Genomic DNA, 26598 nt, shown 5'->3' on the forward strand with positions numbered 1-26598 from the left:
TCTTGATCATTAAGAGTGAATTCCCTGCCTGCAGATATTCTAGATGTTGAAGTCCTAAGCACAGTACTTCAGAATGTGACTGTATCAGGAGATAGGATCTTTAAAAAGGTGATTAAGGTTAAGTGAAATTCTGAGGATGGAGTCGAAGTCCCATATGACTGGTATCTTTATAAGACAAGATGATTAGGACAGGCACAAACACAGAGGAAAGACCATGTGAAGACAGAGATACCAGAGCGGCATCTACAAGCCAAGGAGGGAGGCCTCAGAGGAAATTAAAAATGCTGACACTTGATCTTTGAATTCTGTCCTCTAGCACTGTGAGAAAGTTAATTTCTGTTGTTTTATCTACCTTGCTTGTGATTCTTGATTATGGCAATCCTCTCAAACTAACACAGTCAGTAGTAATGATTGTAGTTACTGTCTCTTCTAAGGCCATAAATGGCTATGTCTGGTTCCCTGTTGGCATTTTCTCCAAAGGAACTGCTGTTATTGCTTACCCTCATGAACATTTTTCTTTTTTTCTTTTGTCTCCTTCTGTTTTACTGCTATGGATTTGAAAGTGTTTTGATTCTTTTGTCACTCACCATCCTCACACTCTACCCCTTAACCACAACAGTCATTATTGCAAGAGTTTCATGTTACTTTCATCTTTAATCCTCACTTGGGGTTTTTCAGTTTGTTTTTTTTGTTTTTTTTTTTTGTATTTTTGTTTGTTGTTTTGATTTGGTTTGGGGGGTAGTTGTTATGTTTTAGTTTGTTTTGTTTTTGTTGTTTTGGAGGAGCAAGGGAGTGGCTGCAACACACAGCTTGTGGCATCTCAGTTCATTGACTAAGGATTGAACCCAGACCACAGCAGTGAAAGCCCAGAATACTAATCACTAGGCCACCAAGGAATTCCCCTCATCCTCATTGCTGCCATAGTTCATCATCTCCTCTCTGAAGTAAATCTTTTCATAACATATACTTTCTCTAGGTCTCTCCTCACTCCAGGCTGGCCCCAAATATGTGGGTAGTATGTGTGTTCTAAAGCAGAGGTCTGATTTATCTCATTAAATTGCTCATCCTCCTATTTTAGAGTGTTTTAAGTGAAAAGCAATGCTTTATTCTCCATTAGGAAAGACTAGAGATCTCTTCAAGAAAATTAGAGATACCAAGGAAACATTTCATGCAAAGATGGGCTCAATAAAGGACAGAAATGGTATGGACCTAATAGAAGCAGAAGATATTAAGAAGAGGTGGCAAGAATACACAGAAGAACTGTACAAAAAAGATCTTCACAACCCAGATAATCACGATGGTGTGATCACTCACCTAGAGCCAGATATCCTAGAATGTGTAATCAAGTGGGCCTTAGAAAGCATCACTACGAACAAAGCTAGTGGAAGTGATGGAATTCCAGTTGAGCTATTTCAAATCCAGAAAGATGATGCTGTTAAAGTGCTGCACTCAATATGACAGCAAATTTGGAAAACTGAGCAGTGGCCACAGGACTGGAAAAGGTCAGTTTTCATTCCAATCCCTAAGAAAGGCAATCCCAAAGAATGCTCAAACTAATGCACAATTGCACTCATCTCACACGCTAGTAAAGTAATGCTTAAAATTCTGCAAGCCAGGCTTCAGCAATACATGAACCATGAACTTCCAGATGTTCAAGCTGGATTTAGAAACTGCAGAGGAACCAGAGATCAAATTGCCAACATCCGCTGGATCATTGAAAAAGCAAGAGAGTTTCAGAAAAACATCTATCTCTGCTTTATTGACTATGCCAAAGCCTTTGACTGTGTGGATCACAATAAACTGTGGAATATTCTTAAATAAATGGGAATACCAGACCACCTGACCTGCCTCTTGAGAAACCTGTATGCAGGTCAGGAAGCAACAGTTAGAACTGGACATGGAACAATAGACTGGTTCCAAATAGGAAAAGGAGTATGTCAATGTTGTATATTGTCACCCTGCTTATTTAACTTATATGAAGAGTACATCATGAGAAAAGCTGGGCTGGAAGAAGCACAAGCTGGAATCAAGACTGCCAGGAGAAATATCAATAACCTCAGATATGCAGATGACACCACTGTTATGCCATAAAGTGAAGAGGAACTAAAAAGCATCTTGATGACAGAGAAAGAGAAGTGTGAAAAGGTTGGCTTAAAGCTCAACATTCAGAAAACTAAGATCATGGCATCTGGTCCCATCACTTCATGGGGACCAGATGGGGAAACAGTGGAAATAGTGTCAGACTTTATTTTTTGGGGCTCCAAAATCACTGCAGATGATGACTGCAGCCATGAAATTAAAAGACGCTTACTCCTTGGAAGGAAAGTTATGACCAACCTAGATAGCATATTTAAAAGCAAAGACATTACTTTGCCAACAAAGGTCCATCCAGTCACGGCTATGGTTTTTCCAGTGGTCATGTATGGATGTGAGAGTTGCACGGTGAAGAAAGCTGAGCACCAAAGAATTGATGCTTTTGAACTGTGGTGTTGGAGAACACTCTTGAGAGTCCCTTGGACTGCAAGAAGATCCAACCAGTCCATCCTAAAGGAGATCAGTCCTGCGTGTTCATTGGAAGAAATGATGCTGAAGCTGAAACTCCAGTACTTTGGCCACCTGATGGGAAGAGCTGACTCATTGGAAAAGACCCTGATGCTGGGAGGGATTGGGGGCAGGAGGAGAAGGGGAGGACAGAGGATGAGATGGCTGGATGGCATCACTGACCCGATGGACATGAGTTTGAGTAAACTCTGGGAGTTGGTGATAGACAGGGAGACCTGGCCTGCTGCGATCCATGGGGTCACAAAGCATCAGACACGACTGAGCGATTGAACTGAACTGATTCCCCATTGATTACATGATGAGCCCCAAATGCTCTAATATTGATACCATGACCTGTAGAAAGCAATTTCAGTTTCTTTCATTCCCCTACATACTACTTATGTTCAGGCAATCCAAACAGCTTTCCCTTCCAACTGAAATACACTTCTAATTCCTATTGTCTTTTCAAGTAATTATCAGACATATCTGCAGATCCTCAGATTGATAGCTAAGAGTGAATGAATTGTCATCTCTACAAATAATAGAAAATAAAATCACATAGAAATGTGCTTTAAGGTCTAATTCAAATCCTGCTTCCTCCTAAAATCCTTCTTAACCACTGCTACACTTACTCTGTCTTCTGAAATAATGTTAATCTTTATCATTAATTAACACTGTATAATGAACTGATTTGTGTTTCTCATTTTGTTATCTTGAAGTAAAAGTGTTATTTGCTCCGTCATATCTGACTCTCTGCAACCCATGGACCATAACTCACCAGGCTTCTCTGTCCATGGGATTCTCCAGGCAAGAATATGGAGTGGGTAGCCATTCCCTTCTCCAGGAACTCTTCCTGACCCTGGGATTGAACTCAGGTATCCTGAATTACAGGTAGATTCTTTACCATCTGAGCCACCAGGGACGCCCTAGTTAGCTTAGAATCACAGAATTATCATAGTATAGAACTGTAATAAAACTTTCCTGGTGGCTCAGAACTCTACTAGACTTGAAGGAAAATCTCCTATCTTATATTTAAGAACTGCTATATTTTAGGGCCAATATGTTTTTTTAAATCCTCAAGGATACCCCTCACCCCCACTAAAGAAACCAGAATGTGTTATCTTCACTAGTTTAAAAAATTGAGAACATAGATAGTGCCAACTTCAAGGGAGAAGCAGAGCCAAGTAGAGGAAAGATTAAGACTAAGAAAAATATCCTGTTTGACACTGAAACTTTCTTTACTTGGTGGGTCAAGACAAGTTCATGATGATGATACAGAATGATACAGTTTCATTGAATCTTTCCATCTTTGTGCTGTGGCTTGGAAGAGGAAGAGATCTAGGGACAATGTATAAAGTTATATTCCAGAGATGGGTCCTAGTTAGCCCAGGTGTTTGGGTAAATCCTTCATCAATTTTGGTACTTAGTGTTTTTAGTAATTAAACTATATGCTCTGATATGCAGATGTTTTCAAGTCTCTAGGATCTAAACCAGGACTGCAACATGCAACTTTTCAAATTGCTCAATTGTTCAATTTACAGCTGCTCCAGAATGCCTAGTTGTAAGAGCAAGGTAGGGCTTCATTCAACCCACATCTGCTCACCAAACTGTAATCCCTAGCATTGGGCCACACCTTTTCTTATTTTATTTGAAGACTTCTTACTGATTTGCAGCAGCCCAGTTGAAATCAATTGGTGCAATCAACTGCTACTGTTGCTATTGACAGCATGAATTGGTTAAATTCCAAAGACACAGAATAACTAAAAATCTGCTTTTACAGAGGGAAGCAGGATTATTCTGTAACTAACTTATGAGTTTTAGTTTAAGAAGTTTTTTTTTGTTTGTTTGTTTGTTTGAATCAGAGACCTGCGTAAGCACAATTAAAGCAAATAAACACAACAGAGAGGAGAATAACAATTGCGGCTAGGATTTATTTTTCTCAAACCTCATTATAAAATAATGTTTACTAGGTTGTCCTTATAAAGACATATCAATTTATTCATATTTTTCTTTGTGATTTAGTAAAAATATATGTATTTTATATGGAAAAGAAAAATTTTCTGTGGACACCAGATGTTTTCCTTGAAATCAATATCTTTAGGACATTTCCTTGTGTTGTTATGATACTGCTTTGCCACAGAATAAAAACCCACATTTTCTAGTGTTGACCATTTTTTAATTGAAGACACTTGAACCTCTAGGAAGCTAACATACATAAGAAGCAGATCTGACAGCTTCAACCCAGTTTATTGAAAGCAAATTCACATCCTTTCAATACTTTTTGGAATAGTCTAATTATAAAATTAGGTTGGCATAAATAAAAGGAAGAGTTAATAATGGAGATCACATACCATAAGGTAGAAGAATCAGACAATGTTGGCTTGTAAGTAAGAAGACTGACCACCAAGAATGTAGTTAAAGAAGACAGAGACCCACAAACCTTGTAGACAAGGAGAGAAAATGAGAAATTGATGGTTGTAGAGCATAAAATTAATGAGCAGCATAAATGTTTTACACTCAAACATAAGGGTATTTTTTTTAATTTTATTTTCTACTTTGCATATCATTCCTGAGTATGGTATTGCATTTTTCTGTCTTCCTACATTAAAAAATGTACTTCCATACATATGTACTTCCATACATACAGAGTGCTTTGAGATCCTTAGATGAAAGGTATTATCTAAGTGCAAATTAATGTCATCTAAAAGCTGTCTTAATGATTTTATAAGCAATAGTGAAATGGTTTCCAATTTAGTTCTAAATAGGTATGAATCATTCACGTGAAGAACCAAGTGAATTAATTGTAGGAGAATAGTTCAGCATGCATGAAATCTATTAGGATACTTGAACACAGCTGCAACTCAGAGGATAAACTAGATTAGAATACTGTTTGTAGAAAATAGCAAATCGAAGCACTCTTTGAGGCAATTAACAAAATCAGAGCATCCTTTGAAGGAAATAAGCATGAAAAATGCCTTTTTTACTCTGATTTCTCCAATTGCCTAATTTTGCTACTGTCTTGAGTGTCTTGGATTATGTTCAAAGCCCAACACAACAGAGTTTCTGTCATACAGATGAGATTTTGTTTTGTTGTGAACTATTCAACCACAACTAAATGTACATTTTCAACCATAGCAATGATGAATATGAACTATTATAGTAACACCCACTACAGTTTGACTCACTACCCATCACTACCCAGTGATATTACCCATCCTATCCTCTTTGTATTTTTCCATTGGTTGAGGTCAGGGGTATAAGCCAGTTGAGGGGAAAACTATAGAAAACTATTAACAAAACAACAATAAATTATGGTAATATTTTCATGTGTATACTAGGTTGTTTGAGATATACACCAAGTCTTTATATACTTTATTTGTATATAACTACCCTTATGGAAGAAAGTGAAGAGGAACTAAAAAGCCTCTTGATGAAAGTGAAAAAGGAGAGTGAAAAGTTGGCTTAAAACTCAACATTCAAAAACTAAGATCATGGCATCTGGTCCCATCACCTCATGGGAAATAGATGGGGAGACAGTGGAAACAGTGTCAGACTTTGTTTTTTGGGGCTCCAAAATCACTGTAGATGGTGACTGCAGCCATGAAATTAAAAGATGCTTACTCCTTTGAAGGAAAGTTATGACCAACCTAGATAGCATATTTAAAAGCAGAGACATTACTTTGCCAACAAAGGTCCATCCCGTCGAGGCTATGGTTTTTCCAGTGGTCATATATGGATGTGAGAGTTGGACTGTGAAGAAAGCTAAGCATCAAAAAATTGATGCTTTTGAACCATGGTGTTGGAGAAGACTCTTGAGAGTCCCTTGGACTGCAAGGAGATCCAACCAGTCCATCCTAAAGGAGATCAGTCCTGCATGTTCATTGGAAGAAATGATGCTGAAGCTGAAACTCCAGTACTTTGGCCACCTCATGCGAAGAGTTGACTCATTGGAAAAGACCCTGATGCTGAGAGGGACTAGGGGCAGGAGGAGAAGGGGAGGACAGAGGATGAGATGGCTGGATGGCATCACTGACCCGATGGACATGAGTTTGAGTAAACTCTGGAAGTTGTTGATGGACAGGGAGGCCTGGCATGCTGCTATTCATGGGGTCACAAAGAGTTGGACACGACTGAGCTACTGAACTGACTGACTATATGAATCAGTAAAGGTATATGTCATTTTTTATATTTTAAAGAGAAGAAAATAAGCCATATATACTAATTAACTGGTGCAGTCACATAGTGAGACAATTGTACATCAAGGATTTAACATAATGTTTTGTTTTGTTTTTTAACTTTTAGGAATCTTCACTTTGCCTTATTATCCACTTTGCCCCGTCAATCAACCCTTTGTAACAGCATCTGGTTCTTCTAAGCCTCTTTAGCATCCTCATCTTCTTTATAATCAAGCTCTCCCCCTTCTTTTCCATGACTCTGGCTGCAATGGTTCCTCCTTCTGCTTGCCTTTCTCCCAAGACTTTAACATCTTGGCTGATTAAAGTTGAGCTTCTCTTAGCCTTCTGCCAATCAACTTTTAGGAATGAGTCAAAATCAATATTATTTTGGACTTACCATAAGGACTTAACCTAATGTTTTTATTCCAAAACATTTCTACTAACCCATGATACAATAAAATTTCTCTTTTTAAAAATTCTGCAGTTATTTTTTTCTTGTCAACAAATATTTTAGCTCTATATTGCAAAACAAACCTTGGATATAATGTTTTGCCATGGGCTCTATATATTTAATGTATCATTTCTAAATTTATTTTCAAATCTGAAACTCAAATTACTTTGCAAGCATAAATATTATTCTATAAATGTAGGTAAAGTGACTCTTGCACCAAACAAAATGTTCAAAACATACTATTTGTCCTTTCTCTTTTACATCTTTAGGAATGCATAAGAACTGAGAGGCATAGCAATAAAAAGTATGTCTGAAACATAAAATACAGGTTCTGTTGTCTTTGAGTATGAAACATTGGTAAAGCCTAAGGGTAGCCCAACTTCTACTAACCTCATAAGGTTTTTTCAGGAAGAGGAATAAGGAACAAATTAAGTAGAATAAGAGGAACAACATTGACTATGTGGGAACAAGTGAGAATGGATGTTTGTGGCCATGTTGGTTTATTTTGCAATTACAATCTTAGATAACATAAATTGTTGCCTATATTTGTTCCACAAACTGCTCTTCTCAGCAGCATGGCCAGGAGTGTGTTACTGAAATTTGAAATGGATACAGCCTATATCTGTCAGAATGGGCTAAATAAATTATACTGAAATATTATAGGATGTTTAATTTTCAGTGACTTAACATAACCAAGTTTTATTTTTTGTTCTGTGTCTGCCATAGTAAATAGAAGAGATTTTCTCATTGTAGAATGAGAGATTTTGAAAACAGAGCAGCCTGTCTGTCTGGAGGGAAAAGAGAGCATGCTTGACAGGGTTTCCAACCAAACAGGAAGTGACACACATCACTTCTGGTCATAACACATGCCTCTGCTTATTGTACTTCCTGGGCCCCTTGTAGCTGGATTGTCACAGTAATATTTAGTGACTAGCACTATTGTCTATAGCATAACAATACTAGTCTGTTGTTAGGATAATCCACAGAACTGTGTCTTGGGAAACCATAAAGTTTAAAAGGACAAGTAATTAATTCAAGAGAATATATTAATATCTGTCACTTATGCAGACCTGGGTTCAATTCCTGGGTCGGGAGGATCCCCTGGAGAAGAAAATGGAAACCCACTCCAGTATTCTTACCTGGAGAATTCCATGGTCAGAGGAGCCTGGTGGGCTACAGCCCATGGGGTCACAAGAGTCGGACATGACCTAGTGATAGTGTTAGTTAAAAGGTTTCCCCAATGACTCAAGAGAAAAAGAACACACCTGCCAATGCAGGAGATGTGGGTTCTATCCTTGGGTCAGGAAGATACCCTGGGGGAGGAAATGGCAACCCACTCCAGTATTCTTGCCTGGGAAATCCCATGGATGGAGGAGCCTTGTGGGCTAGAGTCCATGAGGTTGCAAAGAGTTAGACATAACTGAGCAACTGAGCATATATATGGCACTTAAAATGGTGCCATTAGAGGTGCCCCGAGAAGATAAAATTATCCCAAAGTATTGTAGTCCATACATAATCTCTACCTGAAATATTTTATCAACTTACAGTTGGAAGAACAATTGGAATTTTAGACATCTAAGATTTAGATAAGCCCTTCTAAAATGATTAGGTCACTCACTTCTGAGACCATTCCTTGGACAATATCTTTCCATGGCTCAGCTTAGCATGTCACCTACAGTTGTAAACCTACTTAAGCAGCACTTTACAAGATATACCCTGCATTCCCAAGTCACTGAGCCGTTGATGATAAATAGTACAGTACTTGATATTCTTGACATAGGGTGGAGAAAAAAACTCCAAGACGAAGGAGAACTTTTGTACAGCTCTTCTATTTAATGCAACCTTGCAATAGCATTTAACTTCCATTAGATTTGTTTCTCACAGCTCTCATATCCCCAGGTGTTCATATGAAAGCTGAGATTCTTACAAAGACAATATTCTAGCCCTCAGGGTGAATTTTCAAAACCCTGCTTAGGTGAGGCACATACAAAATCTGTTAGTTTATTACATTTTGGGCACATTTGCTTCTGCAGTGTTTTGAACATTCACCTTTTCAGGGTAGCACATTCATTAAAAAACATCTCATGAGTGTGATATGAACTCAAATTTGAGCACACGGATTTGAATGAATAAAAAGGCACTTACAGATTCAGATAATAGTCACATTCATAGTGTTTTAATTTTTTTCAACCTAGCTCTAAGCCAACATAATTTCACACAGTGGAACAGAATGAATAGTAAAATTATTACCTAGTCCTTAAGATGGTGTACAGTATCAATTTCTGGAATTAAAAATATGAGACAGCTATACTTAATGACTCCCTCCTCCTGATAAAACTTTAAACATAGTGTAAATAAACAACAAACCTAATTTAAGCTAGCTTTTTAAAGTCTTCAACTTATTTCTAATTTTAAGATTTTTTCTCTAATGGTTAGTGATTTTTTTTTTCAGACTAACATCTGCTCCTTCACCAAAGTTCAGGGAAAAACCTATTGAATGTTCCTTGATTATTAATTGCATAATCCCCGAACATAACTTTGTGATGTGCTTATTCCCTCAGTTGTGTCCAACTCTGTAACCCCATGGACTGTAGCCCACCAGGTTCTTCTGTCCATGGGGATTCTCCAGGCAAGAATACTGGAGTGGGTTGCCTTGTCCTCCTCCAGGGGATCTTCCCAACCCAGGGATTGAACCCAGGTCTCCTACATTGCAGCCGGATTCTTTAACATCTGAGCCACCAGGGAAGCCCAGGAATACTGGAGTGGGTAGCTTGTCACTTCTTCAGGGGATCTTCCTGACAAAGGAATCAAACTAACATCTCCTGCATTGTAGGCAGATTCTTTACCAGCTGAGCTACAAAGGAAGCCCTGGACTGCTTTAATTACTTATATTTAAATTAATCTTTTAAAACTATAAAGCTTTTAGGTGAACACAAGCAGATTAGGGGAGAATGGCAGGCCTGGAAAGTACATGGACCTTCTGAGCCCTTTCCCCATACCTTGCCCTCTGCATCTCTTCCACCTGGCCGTTCCTGAGTTGAGCATACCAAAATCATTACACACAAGGATCTGCAGAACATGCACAACCATCTTCAGAACAACCATCCATGAAAAAGAGAAAAAGACGGGAACCTACTAGAAAGATCTTCTATAGCTAAAGACATAAAGAACTACAAGACAAGTAGGGGAGCAGATTTGCAATAGATTCAAATCTAAATGAGAGCCTTGCTGGATGGAGTATTCTTGGTTGTAGGTTTTTCCCTTTCTTCAGTTTAACTATGCTTTGCCACTCCCTTCTGGCCTGAGGAGTTTCTGTTGAAAAATCAGCTGATAACCTTATGGGAGTTCCCTTGTATGTTATTTGTTGATTTTTCCCTTGCTGCTTTTACTGTTCTCTATCTTTAATTTTTGTTGTTTTGATTATAATGTGTCTTGGTGTATTCCTCTTTGGGTTACTCCTGTATGGAACTCTGCGTTTCCTGGACTTGGCTATTTCATTTCCTAAGTTAAAGAAATTTTCAGTTATTATCTATTCACATATTTTCTTGGGCCCTTTCTTTCTCTCTTCTTCTGAGATAGCTATAATGCAAATATTAGTGGGGTGGAAGCTGTCCCAGAGGCTCCTTCAAACTGTCCTCATTTTTTTTTTTTCTTTTTTGTTCAGTGGCAGTGGTTCCCTTAACTCTATCTTCCAGCTAACTGATTACTTCTTCTAAATTATTTAGTCTTCTATTGATTCCTTCTAGTATATTTTTTATTTCAGTTATTCTTCATCTCTGTTTGATTGTTCTTTATATTCTCTAACTCTGTTAAAAGCTTCTAACTTCTGACGCTGTACACCCATTCTCCTCCTGAGTACTTTGAACATCTTTATGATCATTACTCTGAACTCTTTCTCGGATAGATTGCTTATCTCCACATTACTTGGTGCTTTTTCTAGACTTTTATCTTGTTCCTTTGCCTATAATATGTTCTTCTGATGCCTCATTTTGCCTAAGTTGTTCTTATATTTTTATGTATGTGATAGGTTAGTTAAGTTTTTCAACTTTGTATAAGTGGCCCTCTGTAGGAGACATCCCGTGCATCCCAGCAGTGCACTCTTCTCTCTTTATACAAGCTCTATGCTCTAGGGGTTCACTTTTAGAGGGCTGAGTTGGTCCTTCTATGGTGGCAGGCTAGCTATGTGGGCAGTCTGTTAGGCCTTGTGTGGATGCTGCTAACTGCTGCTTAGTGGGACCTGACCAAGAGGTGGCTGATTGCAGAATCCTAGGTGGCCAAGGGATAATGCTTGTTCATTGGTGGGCAGCGTTAGGGTCCCAAAGTCCCAAAGTATCTGGGGTTAGTACAGGTTTACTGGCAGGTAGAGTTCCTAAAGTCTGGCTGCGGGGTCCAGGGATCCCAGAGCTCCTCTCAGATTACTGGAATAGGGAGGGGGTGGATATTTGGCTCCTGACCCAGTTGGGTATAGGCTTGAAGGTGGGTGTCCTGAAGGTTGTATTTGCCTGCTATTAAGCCAGGCCAGGGTCCAGCTGATCCCAAGGTAGGATCTAGTCTCTGTTCAGGATTGTCGGTTTTTTGCTTCTGGTGTCTGTCCCCTGGTGGATGTAGCTGGTGGAGAGGCTTCCTCACTCAGGCTTTCTGGGTGGAGTGGCCAGTGCCTCTGCTGGTGGACGGATGGTTCTGGTCCCTGTTCGGATGGGCTGTGTCTCTGGGGTGAGCCCAGGAGTGCCTGTGAGCTCTTTAATCTTCGGGCAGCCTGTCTGCTGATGGTGAGGCTGTGTCCCCACTCAGTTGTTTGGCCTGAGGTGTCCCAACAGTGTCACCTACAGGCTATTGTGTAGGGCAGGTCTTTGTGCCACTGAACCAGGATGTCAGCCACCAATATCAACAGTGTTTATATGGTTGAATATTCGCTAGTATGTCTGCCATCAGTGTCTATGTCCCCAGGATGAGCTGCAGGCGCTCCCCTGGCCCCTCCAGAAGATTCTCTAAGACAAGCAGGTAGATCTGGCCTGGGCTTCTATCAAATTATTTCTTTTACCCCGTATGCCTGTGGACATGAGACTTTGTATGTGCCCTTTAAGAATGAAGTCTCTATTTCCCATGGTCCTGTGGGGCTCCTGCAGTTAAGTCCCACTGACCTTCAAAGCCAAATAGTCTAGGGGTTCATCTTCCTGATGGCATACGTCTGGACTGGGATATCTGATGTTGGTTCAAAACTGTTATTCCTGTGGAACACTTGTAATATAATTATTTTCCAGGGGGTATGGGATTTGAATTTATCACAGATCTGCCCAGCATACTTGTCTTGTTGTAGTTCTTAACATATTTAGCTACAGAAGATCTTTTCTCATAGGTTCCCGTCTTTTTCTCCTTCTCACGGATGGTTGTTCTGAAGATGGTTGTGCATGTTCTGCAGATCCTTGTGTGTAATGATTTTGGTATGCTCAACTCAGGGACAGCCAGGTGGAAGAGATGCAGAGGGCAAGGTATGGGGAAAGGGCTCAGAAGGTCCATGTACTTTCCAGGCCTGCCATTCTCCCCTAATCTGCGTGTGTTCCTCAAAGATTTACATATGGGCTTCCCTGGTGGCTCAGATGGTGAAGTGTCTGCCCGCAATGCGGGAGACCCAGGTTCAATTCCTAGGTCGGGAAGATCCCCTGGAGAAGGAAATGGCAACCCACTCCAGTATTCATGCCTGGAAAATCCCATGGACGGAGGAGCCTGGTGGGCTACAGTCCATGGGCTCGCAAAGAGTCGGACACAACTGAATGACTTCACTTTCACTTTACTGTGTGTGTGTGTGTATATATGTATATATATATATATATATATACATATATGTATGTATTAACTTTTTTGTATACCTGAAACATTGTAAGTCAACTATGTTTCAGTTTAACAAATTAAAAAAAGAAGTGGTTAAACAGCCATCTTTTGTTCCCAATCTTTGAGATAATCTATAATATTTAACAATTAAGTATAATTTTACCCATGGATATTCTTATCTGATTGAGAAGTTCTCTTCCCTGGCTACTTTCTTAATCAATCACTTTTATGTGTATATTGTCCTTGGGGACCATTTCTGGAGACCTTGCTTAATCAGGGGGACAGGTGAATGTTAGGAGATTGTTTTAAGTTTGATCTGTCCAATATTGCTATATAAAATTAATGACAATTTTTAGAGTTAAAAATAAAAGAAAATTGTAAGCTTTTTACCAGATTTTTGTCAATATTGCATTCCTATGTTTAAAAATAAAGCAGGTGATACGTTTCACAGGGCTAATAGATGCTCAATTTATAATACATGCTTCATATGAACTATGCAAACAAGTCTGGGAAATCCATTAATGTATTAAGACTGCTGTTACATATCACGGATTGTCAGAAAAATGATAGTATTTTCCTCATTATTAAGTAAAATGAAGGAAAAAGGAAATCAAAATAATTATTCTTTAGAGCAATTTTGTTTTTATGACCTGAATATATGTTCCATATGTTTTTCTATCATGTTTTAATCTTTATTGACACAAATATATCAACCAGGCAAATTTCCAACATCTACTCTCTTTAGCTACCTTTTCTACACTATTCTATTACCTGAAAATAAAACCTTTATATAGCACTGTCAACATTATCTAGCAGTCAGTATCCATCACATTAAATAAAGGTGAGACTAATCGCCTTTCCCTTATCGACAACCTTTCTGTCTTCCAGAATTGTAGTAAGATATTCAGTTTTGCCTGCTGTGTTTTCCAGTAAGATTTATTTTAATCCATGAGGCTCTATCCTGGGACTTTTTACTATTCTACAATTATTCATTTTTTTACACATATTAATATAAATTTATGAGTTAAATATACTTACCTATATTTATCAGTTTCTCTGTATATATAATTAAGGTTTTGACCATTGTATCAACTGACTTAAATAACTAGTTTACCTAATTTCTTCTAGAATCCTTTCTCTTATTTACTCATTCAGCAGATGTTTACATAACAAGTATTTTAATCCAGGAACTCTACTTGATACTGAATATTAATCTATGTATAGGACATGGAAGGATCCTGCTTTCATAGAAACAGGCGAAAGATGTGGAGCATTCAGGAGGAATTCCTAACTAGAGTTTTGGAGATGCGGGAATATTCCTAAGAGAAATAATGTCTATGCTATAACATGAAAACTAAGGAGGAGTGAACTAGATAAAAAGGCTGCCATCGTCGTGTGTGTGTTTATGAATGAAAGAGAGAAACAGAGAGACACTATGTGTGTGTGTATATTAGGGTAGGGAAGAAGGCAGGAGGAGTGCAAAGTGAAGGCAGGCTAGGGAAGAAGGAATTTCAGGAATAGGATATAGCTTTTAGTGAACTAGAAGCAGTTGAATATGGTTAGGATAGTAGTAGAAAGTACATAATACATTTCTTGACAACATAAGTAGATTTTCCATGAATCTCATGAAAGCTGAGCTTTTTAGAGGCCTTGGGAGGGACTGTAGTAATGTATTCATATATCTAGATTTATATCTATACAAAACTTATGAAGATGAGGTTGTTGTTTAGTCACTCAGTTGGGTCCTTCTTTTTTTGCAACCCTGTGGACTGTAGCCTGCCAGGCTTTTGTCCATGGGATTTTCCAGGCAAGAATACTGGAGTGGGTTGCCATTTCCTCCTCCAGGGGACCTTCCCAACCCAGGAATCGAACCCACATCACCTTCATTGCAGGTGGATTCTTTACTGCTGAGCAACTGGGGAATCCCATGAAGATAAGGTATTTTACCTCAATTGATTAAGACCACTGTGTATTTCTATGCTTTCCTTTGTGTTAGAAGACATTGGGGTGGCCAACAAAATGAAAATTGAGTTGGGGATTCTCTTGATTGAGGTGCTGTGGGATATTTTTTGTGGTTCACAGTTATTTCTGTGTTTAGTAGTTATTTTGAGTTATACCCACAGAAATATCTTCCAAAAATACTCTATTAAGTAGTTAGAAGGAGTGGATTTAAAAAACTCATTGGAAAGAGATTTAAATTTCTTGTTGTTTAGACATGAAATAATGGCATTGGTGAAGATAATGTAAAATTCATGTGTACCACTGGAAAGAGGACATTGATCACAAATTGTTTAATGATGTTCAATTCAAAGGGCCAGTCAAGCAGATTATATTGACAGAAAATCAATATAACTTTTTCCAAATTTGATAATAATCCTAAACTATTTTCAGTACAAAATAATAATAATAATAATGAATTTATATGCTGATATAATCTTTTTATGGGCTTCCCTGGTGGCTCAGTGGTAAAGGATCTGCCTGCTAATGCAGGGGATGGGGGTTCAATCTCCATGTGGGGAAGATTTCCTGGAAAAGGAAATGGCAACCTACTCCAGTATTCTTGCCTGGAGAACACCATGGACAGAGGATCCTGGAAGGCTCTGGTCCATGGGGTCGGAAAGAGTTGGACATGACTGAGCCTGAAACAAGTACTCTTTTTATATGACATAATGGTTTACATGTTTTGGTTTAGATTTATATACATTCTTGTATATAAATCTCCTTTAGGGTAGCAAAAATGTACCTCTCTTTGTATTTCCTCCTTCTGAAGCAAAATATTATTGATACTTATCATTTGTATGACCTTTGTGCCTCACAAACACCTTTCATTTACCCTGCCTCATTTAATTATAACAATAAAAAGGAAGTATGTTCTCATTTTTCAGAGATGGAAACTACAGTTTGGGAAGGTTAAATGACTTAACGAATTTGTAATTGTAAGTGTAGAACCTTGATATATCTTCTGACACTGCATCCAGAGAGCATTCCATTGTCCCATCTCTTCTCAACATATTTATTTATAAAATATACAATAGTCATTAAAATACACTAGATTTTCTTTTATAAGTATTATTTACTGACCATAAAGTCAGTCATAAATCACAAGCTAAACATAAAAGTAACTTTGGCCTCTCAGGATGAAACCATAAATTATCAACAACATTGGTGAGAGTTATTACATAGCATAGATTATTTAAAGGATCAAACTATTGGAGAAAAATTTTGATGAAACAGTTTAATATCTCCATTATTTTAGTTAAAGTATACAAAACTTGTTAGGTCAGATATTTGTATCATTATTTAAAGTACAGCTTACATTATTCATGCTAGATATGGCCTTTTATCAGTTTTTTGAATATTGAAATATTAAAAGAGTTAAATGGTTGGGAAAGTATCTGCTCTTCATTATTATTTGATTAGCCTGTTCTTACTGACATTATAATGGATGAATATGATATGTTGTGGAAGATAATGTCAAAAACAATTCCAACACTGCCTCTGAAGCCAAAATTCTTTTTTCTAATAATTGCTAATGGTCTAGTTAGGAGACATTTTACTATTCTTCTCATGATTTTTTAAAGTATTCAATTAGAGATTTTTTAATTATTCAAATAGATTTTTTTAACCCAAAAGAGACTACTTGGCATTTAACTTGCCTCTTTGCCTCCTCTTCATCTCTTTCTTTAAGGGGAAAATCTTCTTTATTCACCTTTTTTTTTGGATATATATTCATATGAGAGCAAATAAAAGTATGTCAAACTTGGGTTCAAAAAATTGTATTATATTTTAAATGTTGGCATTTTAAAAATAATGCTTTCAGCACAAAAGAAGAACAGTGGAGCATAACCATATTATTCACATGACATGTTTTAAGATGTATATGTCTTTGTTCCATACTAGAAGCAGAAACCACTCAAGATATCTTAAACCCAAAGGGATACAGTGGATTAGGTGTTTGTAGACTTGTTGGAGATGCTCTATATTGAGACTACAGGCATGACTAGAAAAACATTTCAGGACTGATTTACTGGGGAACTAATGCTGAAAATAAGGGAGATGATGAGTCAGGAACTACCACTGGAAAGATCTAATTACTAATATTTTATCACTCTTACTCTTTCATTTTTTGTTCACCTTGTTTTTAGTTGTTCAAGTAACGCAAACATCCAAATCAGATCTGACCTTGAACTTCTCTTCATTGGAAAACCTATTAAAGTGTCTTCTCTTCTAAAAAGTGACTTACTGAACTGTTTTCAATATATTGCTTTTCTTCGTATAAAATAGTCCATACAATACCCCAGTTCTCAATGTGTCCCTAAATCAGAAGCCCTACAGGACACTGTTTTTTGTTGTTTGTATTCAGCCTGGTATATAAAGCCATGTGCACCTAGAGCACTATATAAATAATAAATAATAATATTTATGTCCTTCAGGGGAAGACTGAAAACTTTTCTACTTTAATTGAGTTCTTCTGTTTGTACTTTTGATGTTTTATTTATTGTATGCTTTGTCAGAAGGATTTTTCTGTTTATTGTAGTTCCTGTTCTATTTCAGCACTGGAAATAGCTCCTGTCTTGTGTTGCCCTTTTCTTTGAAATTCTGTTTAATTTCTGTCAGATGAAGGTGCTTTGGAAGCTGGAGGGTACTTGTGTCAGTAAATTAAGGATATAAAAAAATTCTATCTGTCTTTTTTTTTTTTTGCCTACTATACAACATTCATCAATGTACCAGGAAAAATTACTTTAGTCACAAGATAAATTTATTTTCTTGTTTTCCCCTGATGACCTTCTAATTTTTGGGTGTAATCAAATTGTAGTGAAAGCCAGTAAATTATACACATGTTATTCTTCAGTCTAAGCTTTAACCAGTGCTAGAGCCTTCAGACCCTGGAGATTAAGTGGGAAACAGAACAATACCTCCCTTTCAGGGTGCATCTGTGACCAATAACTGCTTGCCCCTAGCCTCCAAGAGGGATAAGCTGCATGGTCTTAATAATTGCACATCCCTTGGCCTGAGTAAAGTCAATCAGAGTTACTGTGGAATTGTGTAAGTCTTTTGCTGCCATAGCTTTCTGGCAACCATGCGGTCAATCCATCAGTGGATGCTGCTCACCATAACTAAGGCAGAAACCAGGGACAGAATATAATTTAGTTCACATAAACAAACTTTCTTTTCAGAGATATGTGAGGTAGTGTGACTTTGGGCAATTTATTGACATTACTGACTCAGTTTTCTCATCTATAGAAGCATGAACAGAAATATCACCTTAAAGTGTTGTGGGGAGGAATGAATAAGGTAACATATATAAAGTGATTAGCACATAATAAATGTTAAGAAATGATATTTTAATGTCCTATTAATAATGGACAGTCTTCCTGTTCATTACTTATAATCATCACTTTGGGTGAATGCCAGAGTAGTCAACGTTATCCTCCCTTAGGGAGTATTCCTGATTGAGGAAGATCCATCTGCTCTGGGAACTTAATAACCATGCATAGGAATTCTAATTGAAAAAAAGAAGAAGAAGAAGTATACTCTTTCACTCAACTATGTATTCAAATAAAATTTTTGAGGATATATTATGTGATCAGCATTGTGCTATCTATTGAGTCTCTAAAGATGAATAAGGGTATGTCCCGCCTTTGAGAAGCACACAGATACGTCACCTGATTTATTTCAGTGCAATATAATCTAAAATATAAAGCAAATCACACAGAATAGACCAGAAAGCCACCAACCTTTTAATAGGAATAGAGTAGAGGAACCACAGGCAGTGTTCAGACCTAACACAGGAAGCAGACAGGGTTGTGTTTGTAAAAATCACTAGACCAGGACAGTTTTGGGTAAAAGACGTCTAGGAAAAATGAGTGAGGGAAAGTGAGAGATTATATCATTTTAATATTTTAAGTGGATGAATAATGGCATATTAGAGATAAGGATGGAAGGGAAACTTAATATAAAAAATATTAATATATATATAATATGAACAATATAAATAAAAAGATTTAGGAATGTTAAGTGTAAAGTCAGCACATCTGGTTTTATTCTCTCTTTTGCCCTTTCCTAGATGTGTCTCTTTTTGTTCAAGTTTCTTTATATAGTAAATTTGGCAGGGACATGGTAAAAAGTTAAGAAAATAATTTTTTAAAAATAATTACAGGAGCACCTGCATATAATAAACATTAAAATTTTGGATTGTTATTCATATTGAAAAAAATAAGCTATTATTATGAATTTCATGCAAATCAGGAAAACATACCCATAATTAAAATATTAAGATTTATTTTGCCTTTTATATTAAATAAATAAATAATTTTTCATATTGTCACCTCTGTGTAAAACTTACACAACGTCCTAGGATTTCTGGTATGATTTTTATAAATGATGTTATGGCAGAGTCTACTTTATCTAAATGTGTGATTTCTCCTTTCGTGGCGTGAAATTTGGTTCATTCAATTCAACTCTATGGAGTCAGACCTCTTAAATGGTTAAAAAGAAAAATGGAAGCAGTGATAATTACTCACTAACTTGAATTAATGTGACTGCATATGCCCTAATAACTGTAGTTTACTCATGTCTCCTCTGTAATATTTAAAATTAATTTCATTTTATGCTTGCAAATAAGCAGTTTATTTATAAAGGTTAGCCATCTTTCTTAGCAAAGTTATTCCTTTCTCATTACTTACTGGGTTGTGAAAATGATGCCAAATTTAAAAATGAAGACAGATCTATTTCTTCTGCTCTTGTTGGTGTTGAAAGAGCAGCGTGGGAAGAGAATAAGTCTGTGGACAACTAGGGTCTGGAAATCTGATTCCAGTCTCAGTCATTTGCAATGCATGTAGGCACTTCAGTGTCTTCTAGTACCTCCAATGCAGGGAGCTTAAAAGTTCCTGATGCGAGGGAACAGGTTTGTAAGCAACCCAAACATTCCCAATGAGCTGTGCAAGCCACCCCCTTAGATTGTAATAATAGCATATAGAGATTACTGTATGCTAGGCACTTATCTAAGTGCTTTACATTTAGTTCTTACAATGACTCTAGGAAGTAGGACTACAATCATCCTCATTTTATAGGAGGAGAAGCTGAGTCGCACAGAGACTAAGGAGACTACCCAAGGGCATACAGTTATTAGGTGTTGAAGCTGTGATTCAAAGTTTAGCTGCTGGCTCCAGAATCAGTGATCTGAAACATCAGGTTCTGTGGCTTCTCAATATGAAGATTTCATAAAACATTTTAGAATTTACAGGTAATCATTCATTTTCCTAATGTAAGATGAAAATAAACCATAGTCAAAAGACTGTAACTTCTTAGCTTTTAGTATTTAACAAACTAGTGGTCTTCCCTGTAGCTCAAACGGTCTTCCCTATAGCTGAACCAGTAATGAATCTCCCTGCAGCACAGGAGGCCCGGGTTCGATCCCTGGGTCAGGAAGATCCTCTGGAGAAGAGAATGGCAATCCACTCCAGTATTCTTGCCTGGAGAATTCAATGGACAGAGGAGCCTGGCGGGCTGCAGTCCGTGGGATTGCAGTCAGGCATGACTGAGTGACTAACACTACTAAACTAGTATTTATCCTCTTTTCAGCCTCTTTTCCCATTTGGTTTCATTGGATGTCCAATTACACTACTTTAATTTGATTATATAGATATACTGTTCTATAAAAATAGTCTCCAATTTTTTCATGCCCATATGGTCCCTACTTTTAAAAGAGATGTTCCTTGATTTGGGAGACTGTTTATCCTTTGGGGGACACAGTTCCTTAATCTGTATAGAAATAGCAGAAGTATCACTTAAATCTCTAAAGACTTTTCGACTCTAAAATGTTACCCCTCTGTAGTTTCATAAGAGTCAGATCAAAAATATATATAGCTTTGCTTTTTGCACTTATTCATTTTATCAGTCTAGTTCTTTGCATTACACACAGTAAATTAAAAGTCTATTATCTCTTATTGTATTCTGTGACAATTTAAATTGCAATATAGTGATTTTAAAAACTATTTTATTTAGATATTGGTGTTAAAGAGTTATTCTAATATAGCCACAGAGTAAATTTGAATCTTACATTTAGAAACATAAAGTGTTCCAAAAATGCCCTATCACCATGCTTGGAGAATATCAGATGGTCCGTAAGATCTACTGGACAAAGACTGTGAATAGGCTGCTGAAGAAATCACTATAGAGAGACAGTAATATAAAGAATACTTGTTATGCAATAATCCCTCTTAACTCTTAAGATATTTGTGAAGTCACATAAATAAGTGACTTCAGAAGTAAGTGCTCGAAGGAAAGAAGTAAGAGTATATTGCCTTTCACAAACTCCCCCTTCCTGGATAGTCCATAAATGTCTCTGTCACTCTCCCCCAGTCACACATGAGTATGTACACTGTAGGGCTATCAGCTTCCTGGTGCTCCCATAATGATGACAGGGTCATGTATGACTTGGAGGGGCAGAATTTGGAAGGGAATGCTCAGGCATATTGCAAGAATTTGCAGAGCAGTAGGAATCTGGAAACAGACTGTTGGCAGCTCTGCATCCCTTATTAATCATTGTGAGCATGGCAGATGGTCCTCGGGTTATTTTCCAAGAGAAATGGGAACAGGGATATGGAGAGAGGTCTTCCTCTTCTACTGTCTTCATTTGAGTGAGCCATTACCTTGATATTTAAATGGATAAATAAAAAGCTTTTATGCAATTAGTTTATCGAATGTCACCTAGGTTCTAGGTACTATTGTAGGCAGTGGTGATAGAGTCATGGGCAAACTTTTACCTTCATGGAGTTTACATCCAAAATGTAGTCAGAAACAGATGACAGGTAAAACAAGAAAAAATTAATCTGCATTCAATATGTTACATTGAGGGTCAGCAAATTAGGACCTGTGAACCAAAAGGGCTCTACCTTCTGTTTTTGTAAATAAAGTATTGGATTGAAATTCTGAATGAACTTTTTGACCAACCCAATAGTTTCAGAGGGCTTCCTTGGTGGCTCATTGGTAAAGAATCCACCTGCCAGTGCAAGGGGACATGGGTTTGATCCCTGGGTCAGAAAGACCCCCTTGAGAAGGAAATGACAACTCACTCCAGTCTGGGAAATCTCATGGACAGAGAGCCTCGTGGGTACAGTCCATGGGGCTGCAAAAGAGCCAGGCATGACTTATCAACTAAACAGTAGTTTCAGAACACAGTTTATACTCTCTCATTCCCGTTTTGCCTTTGGCTGTTTTGTGTCATAGCGCCAGTGTAGAACATTTGCAAGAAAGAGTATGTAGCTTGTGTCTGCCTTTACAGAAATGTCTGCTGACCTCTGGATTAGATGCAATGAAGTTGTATAAATAAAAATACATCCAGGAAGGGGAAGAAGAGCTGGGTATTTTTTAGGTAGAGTGATCAGGGGACCAGTCACTAAGAAGGTAGAGTTTGTGTAAAGCACTAAGGACATGACAGAGCCACTCATAACACTTTTAAAGAAAGAGGGTAGCAGGTTCATAGGCTCTGACATAGAAGGGTGCTTGGAATCTTCTAAAAGCAGCGGAGAGGCCAACGTTGCTAGAGAAGAATGAGTAAGGGAGAGAGAGGCAGGAGATCGAGTGGGGGGGCCGAAGGTATCGAGTAATCACGTAGGGCCTTGTAGGCCACCATGAGTCCTTTGGCTTGTATTCTGAGTGAGTTGGGAAGCGTGTGGAGGGTTTTGACCAAGTGACATCTGACTTAACATTTTAAAACGATTTTCTCTGGCTGCTGAGTTCAGAGCACGCTGAGGGAGAACTAGGCCAGTGCTTAGGAGAGTTCCTGGTAAACGTTATAAGGAGCCAAGCATCACAAGAGTTGACTAGAAAGAAAAGAGTGCTGGTGATTAAAAAAAAATAGCAATGACAACAATAGAGAACTGATTTCTAATTAAACACCACTGTTATTTAGGACAAGGAGATTATGTCATTTAAAAATGGAATAAAATAGTGTTTCCTATGTTTATGCAAGTCTATTTCTGTTATATAACTTACTGCATAAACATCTGCCTGACTATTCATAAGGTATTTACTAATTAGGATTTAAAAGTGTTCTGTTCCTTCCTTTGTTTCCCATAAGTGGCTGTGATTTGAATGTCCTGTTGTAAAAATGCAGGTAGTCTGTAAGGGGGGAGGGATTGGATATCAGCTAAATTCCTTTACATTTTCTTGCCTTCACTTTTCCCCAGTTATCACTGAGAAGTTTGGTAATTTAAAATATGAATCTCCATCACTAACATAAATTATCAAGTCTCCACAGTAATAATTTCCCATTAAAATCCATGAAGTTCAGGTTTTACATGATGAGCTCAGAGATGGCTACATAAATGTGTGACTCTGCAGGCAACCTGTTTAATCTCATGTAAAAGCCATCATGCCTTTTAAAACTTACCCCAAGAATAACTGGAAGCTGCAGTATGAGCAATAGAGTCCTGAGCTTTAAAAAGGAATATTAAAAAAAAAAGAAGAATAAAAATAGGAAGAGTGTATTCCATTGCAAGTTTTGGGTAAGTGTATGAGAAGGACATCTCAATCATAGCTCTCTAGGCTGTTGACTAGTCAAATATGTTGACCTGAAGGATCATAGCTCTCTAGGCTGTTGACTAGTCAAATATGTGGTCTTGCTGATGCAGAGAGTGACCACTGATGATCTTCACTTCAGCAGAACACTAGAAAAAATATGTTTAGAAAAATGGAAATTTGAATAAAAGAAAGTGAAAGTCAAATCATAACATTTGATGTTAAAGAGTCAAAGGGAAGGCTGCCAACCCAATGCTCTCCAGGATATTCTAAGGGATCAGGAGTCCTGTGAGATTCTTTAGTATTCCAAGGAATGAAATAAGAAAGCAAGACTTTAAAAAAATCCTCTTATTGGAAAGATTCTCTAGAAATTATCGGGAAGCATAAAATTTATAATATTCCTCAGATAGAGGAATAATGTATATTTTGTTGAAATCTAGCTGGATAGAATTAATTTATCAGAGCCAACAGATAAATACAATATTATGTATTTCTACAGAGTTTATAATGTATATGGCATTTTACATACATTCTCTCATAAAACCAAGGGGGGCGGGGTCTGACCAAGATCAAACCAGTAGTCAGAATATTTTTCAGATGAGAAACCTGACTCAGGAAAATTAAGTGACAGAGAATTTTGGAACCAAGATTGTAACCCAGTTCTTTTGAATTCTAACACAGCACATTTTTCAATACCTGTGTTCTCTTTAACATCAATTGAGTTCTATATTATAAAATACAATATTGGACTTTTATACTCAGAAAGTTAGAGGGAGATAATCACTAACCACCTCCACTTTTTATTATACTTTTCTGCTTACATATTATAACTGTACTATCTCCTTTGCTGTTTCAATTTTCCAGATGAGGAAACTAAGTCTGATAGTTGTCCAAGCTCAATACAGGAGGGACTGCACAAATCCAGCTCTTCTGACTCCAAAACTCCTGCTTCTTCCATTATACCATAGAAACTGTTCATTAGTCTACCTTTAAAAATTTCATGATAATGGAAACCATATGCCAGCAGATCCTAGTGGTGTCAACACTGATAAAAGTAAAATAATTTACATTACATTAAAGATTTCCTCTAGATTCTGAATTTCTCCTAGAGGAGCTAACATTTGAACTAGGACTTGGGGATCTGTAGAGTATTTTCAAAAAAGCAATTAGCATATAGACAGTTTATGAATGTTAAAATGGACAAAAGGATAAATGGATAGGTTGATGATATTTGTTACAAGCCTGAAATTCTGTTTATCTCACTATTGCTTCATTTACTCTTTAAAAGCTTTCTTTGTATTCTCCTGCATACTCCCAGAACTGTTAGAACATCCTCAACGCTTCCATGATGTGAGGTATATTAGACAGTGAGTTCTTTTGCACAAGGATTAAAATCTTGCTAATCACTATACCTGGCACATTTTAGAGGATTTGTTAGATGATTTAGAGGATTTGTTTATTAGATGAAATGGATAAACCAAAAGGATAATAAATAGTACTACAGTTATCTGAAATCTTGTGCTTCCTCATGGGAGAATGCCCTTTTCTCTTTTATGAAATTTTCCCTGATGTCTCCCCAGGGAGACACTCTCCCCAAGAAGAGTTCTCCCCCTGTGATCTCTCAATATTGTATGAATGATTCGTTATAAACATATATATATATATATAAAGAACTGGTAGAACACTTAATTGGGTAGATAACTGTCTTTTCACTAGACCAAATACTCCTTGAAAATAGGCATTATTTTACTCATTATTTTGATGTCAGTATTTTTAATATCTGCTTTCCTGGGAAATCAGATGGCAAAGAATCTGTCTGCAATGCAGGAAACCGGGATTCAGTCCGTGAGTCAGGAAGATCCCCAGTATTCTTGCCTAGAGAATTGTCCGCTTTCAATGTAGACACTTTGTAAATATCCATCTTTTTCTACCCTATCCTTACTGTTATCTAGAGGGACTTATAAAGGTGGAAATTAAGAAGTAAAGAGAGGAGACAGGGACAACTGAGGATGAGATGATTGGATGGCATCACTGACTCAATGGACATAAGTTTGAGCAAGCTCTGGGAGTTGGTGATGGACAGGGAAGCCTGGCATGCTTCAGTCCATGGGGGGTCGTGAAGAGTCAGACATGACTGAGCTACTGAACTAAACTGAAGAAGTAAAGAAGTATAGCAAATGCAGAATGCCAAAACACAGAATTGTAAAAAGTCATCTTTGAGATTAGGTATGGGGTCCTGTGGTATGGCTGGAGGCTAGAACACAGTACTTACTTTTTGGAATCATGGGTCATAATTATATTGTTGCTCGTCTCTGGTGGCTCAGACAGTAAAGAATCTGCCTGTAATGTAGGAGACCCAGGTTTGATACCTGGGTCTCTGGGATGGTTCCCTGGAGAAGGGAATGGCTACCCATCCCTGTATTCTTGCCTGGAGAATTCTGTGGGAGAGGAACCTGAAGGGTTACAGTCCTATGGGGTCCAAAAGAGTCAGACACAACTGAGCAACTAACACATATTTAATTATGTCTTTAAGCATAAAATTTCCAACACAAGTCTCTTGGAACACAAATTAAACCATTTTCTAACAGAATTAGTTTCACTTTGTTGCCGCCCTATTATTCTATTAAAACAATTATTTTTTTCTTGATGATATACATATTACCTTTGTCCTCTAAAATGCTTTGAGTACCTTAAAGAGATGGCTTCCCCTATTGGCTCAGCAGTAAAGAATCTCCCCTGGAGGAGGGCATGGCAATCCACTCCAGTATTCTTGCCTGGAATCCCATGGACAAAGGAGCCTAGCAGGCTACAACCCATGGGGTCGAAAAAGAGTTAGACATGACTCAGCAACTAAACAAGAGCAACAACGTTAAAGAGAAGTATAATGCAAATTTAAGAGAGTATTATTATTATTTTCAAGACTTAAAATGCATAGACACAAAGTTATGGTTTATTTGCCATGAGATAATTAAACATAATAAAAAAACAGCATCATATTTAATACATTGTAGGTCTCAAACATTTTTTCAATTAATTTTTCAACATCTTCCAAATATCAATGTTCATATCTTATAAAGG

At 37.4% G+C, this 26598-nt stretch overlaps 1 protein-coding gene across 1 annotated transcript in view; it reads left to right on the forward strand.

Moving 5' to 3' along the window:
- Nucleotides 1-26598, forward strand: part of NEGR1 (neuronal growth regulator 1) — a 961111-nt gene that overhangs the window by 464237 nt on the left and 470276 nt on the right. The window lies entirely within an intron of this gene.

This window comes from Cervus canadensis, chromosome 2 (genome assembly GCF_019320065.1).
Source record: "Cervus canadensis isolate Bull #8, Minnesota chromosome 2, ASM1932006v1, whole genome shotgun sequence".
Taxonomy (NCBI): domain Eukaryota; kingdom Metazoa; phylum Chordata; class Mammalia; order Artiodactyla; family Cervidae; genus Cervus; species Cervus canadensis.